At 50.3% G+C, this 2774-nt stretch overlaps 1 protein-coding gene across 1 annotated transcript in view; it reads left to right on the top strand.

Annotated features, from left to right (window-relative positions):
• Nucleotides 1–2774, top strand: part of LOC147120749 (mannose-1-phosphate guanylyltransferase regulatory subunit alpha-A-like) — a 95123-nt gene that overhangs the window by 738 nt on the left and 91611 nt on the right.

Genomic DNA, 2774 nt, shown 5'->3' with positions numbered 1-2774 from the left:
AGCAGGCACCTCAAAGCACTGGAGAGGTACCACCAACGCTGCCTCCGCAAGATCCTGCAAATCCATTGGCAGGATAGGCGCACCAACGTCAGTGTTGTCGCTCAGGCCAACATCCCCAGCATCGAAGCTCTGACCACACTCAATCAGCTCCGATGGACGGGTCACATTGTCCGCATGCCCGATACGAGACTCCCAAAACAAGCGCTCTACTCGGAGCTCCGGCACCCTCAAGAGAGCCCCAGGTGGACAGAGGAAACACTTCAAGGACACCCTCAAAGCCTCCTTGAAAAAGTGTTACATCCCCACCGACACCTGGGAATCCCTGGCCCAAGACCGCACAAAGTGGAGGAGAAGCATCCGGGAAGGCGCCGAACACCTCGAGTCTCTTCGCCGGGACCAAGCGGAAGCCAAGCGCAAACAGCGCAAGGAGCGCACGTCAACCCAAGCACCCCACCCACCCGCCCCTTCAACCACTGTCTGCCCCACCTGTGACAGAGACTGTAGGTCCCGCATTGGACTCATCCGTCACCTGAGAACTCATTTTTAATGTGGAAGCAAGTCATCCTCGGTTCCGATGACTCCTTTGACACTCCCTCACCCCTCATTATCGCGTGACCTTTCCTCAGGCCGGAGAATCACAGTTCCGTCCGGAGGTGAGCGGGACCGGTCTGATCGCGGTCTCTGACACTTGTTTCTGCTGGAGTCTGATTACCCCCCTCCCTCTCCCTCCCTCCCTCCCTCCCTCCCTCTCTCTCTCTCTCCCTCCCTCCCTCCCTCTCCCTCCCTCCCTCCCTCCTCTCTCCCTTTTCCCTCCCTCCCTCTCTCTCCCCCCTCCCTCCCTCCCCTTCCCCTCCCTCTCCCTCCCTACCCCCTCCCTCTCTCTCTCCTTCTCTCCCACCCCTCCCTCCTCTCTCCCTTTTCCCTCCCTCCCTCTCTCTCCCCCCTCCCTCCTTCTCCCTCCCTCCCCTTCCCCTCCCTCTCCCTCCCTACCCCCTCCCTCTCTCTCTCCTTCTCTCCCACCCCTCCCTCTCTCTCCCTCCCCCTCCCTCTCCCTCTCTCCCCCTCCCACTCGTTCTCCCTCTTTCTCCCTCCCTCTCTCTCCCTCAGTCTCTTTCCCACTCCCTCCCTCTCCCTCTCCACCTCTCTGTCTCTCCCTCTCTCTCTCGCTCCCTCTCTCTTTCGCGCTCACTCTCTCCCTCTTTCTTTCCCTCCCTCTCTCTATTCAATTCAATTCAATTCAATTCAATTCAAATCGCTTTATTGACATGACAAGGTACATCTTATGTTGCCAAAGCATCGAAAAACATTCATGTTTGTACATAAAAATACAGATCTATCCATACAGTGTATAAACAGATATATCCCTGAGTGTATAAATATACATTCATATAGTTTGTATATACTCTTTTCTTATATTTAGTGGTTGTCCCTCTGTTTATGGCAAGCTGTAACATAGTGTGCCGCTAAGGTTACACAATTTCTCTCTTCCCCTAGTAGGTATGGGAGTTTTTGGTCGTCATTCAAATTTCTGAATTCCGGGCATATTTTTGTGAATTTTGGGTAGAAATTCTCCCTTATGCCCTGATATTTTCTACAAGCTGTGAGGAAGTGCATCTCTGTCTCCACCACTCGCTGACTGCAGTGAGAGCATATCCTGTCCTCTCTTGGTAGCCGGGTCTGCCTGTGTCTACCTTTTTCGATCGCCAGGCTATGTTCACTAAGTCTGTACATTGTCAAGGTTTTTCTCAGTTTGCTATCCTTTACCATGGTCAGGTAATCAGCCATGTTGTACTGTCTGTTTAGGGCCAAGTAGCAATTGAGTTTGCTTTGGGTTTTTGTTGTTTCTGCCCAATATGACAGATATTTTTCCTTTTGCTTAGCGACGATTGTGTTGGGTCTAATTCTTTGTGTTACGCTGTCACTGTCCTGGGACTGGTTATTGTTAGTAGTTACTTCACTGAGTCCCAGGACTAGTTGACTGAGGGTATTCTTCTTTATGGTCCTCTCTTGGCATTTCAGGGCTTCGTAATGATAGCATTGGGGGTTGCTCATTTCTAAGTGTTTCCAAAATTTGGTGGCTCTTTTTTGGATAGTGATTATTAATGGATATTGGCCTAGTTCTGCCCTGCATGCATTGTTTACTGTTTTCCTTTGAGTCCAGAGGATACTTTTACAGAATTCTGCATGTAGGATCTCAATTGGGTGTTTGTCCCATTTTGCAAATTCTTGTGTTAGCGGTCCCCACACCTCACTGCCATAGAGTGCAATTGGTTCAATTACTGATTTAAAAATTTTGAGCCAAATGCTAATTGGGATTTCTATTTGGATTGATTTTTTAATGTCAAAGAAAGCCCTTCTTGCTTTCTCTTTCAGTTCATTCACAGCCAGATGAAAATTTCCCGTAGAACTGATTTTTAAGCCCAAGTATGTGTAGTTAGTGGTTTGTTCAATTTTGGTTGTTCCTAGTGTGAAATTTATTTTGGGTCCCTGATGTCTGGATCTTTGCTGGAACACAAGGACTTTGGTTTTTTGGGGATTTATTGTCAGGGCCCAGGTCTGGCAGAACGACTCCAGCAGATCCAGGTTCTGCTGTAGACCCTCCTTAGTTGGTGACAGCAGAACCAGGTCGTCTGCATCTCTCCCTCTTCCTCCCCCTCTCTCCCTCCCTCCATTTCCCCCCTCCCTCTCTCCCTCATTCTCACCCCTTCTCCCTCCCTCCCTCTCCCCCCTCCTCCCTCTCTCTCTCCCCACCTCCTTCTCTCTCCCCCTCCCTC

This window comes from Somniosus microcephalus, chromosome 4 (genome assembly GCF_052327205.1).
Source record: "Somniosus microcephalus isolate GS21.2 chromosome 4, FLI_Smic_1.0, whole genome shotgun sequence".
In the NCBI taxonomy this organism is placed as follows: domain Eukaryota; kingdom Metazoa; phylum Chordata; class Chondrichthyes; order Squaliformes; family Somniosidae; genus Somniosus; species Somniosus microcephalus.
Note: the sequence above shows the minus strand (reverse complement) of the source record. Positions and strands in the feature narration are given on the sequence as shown.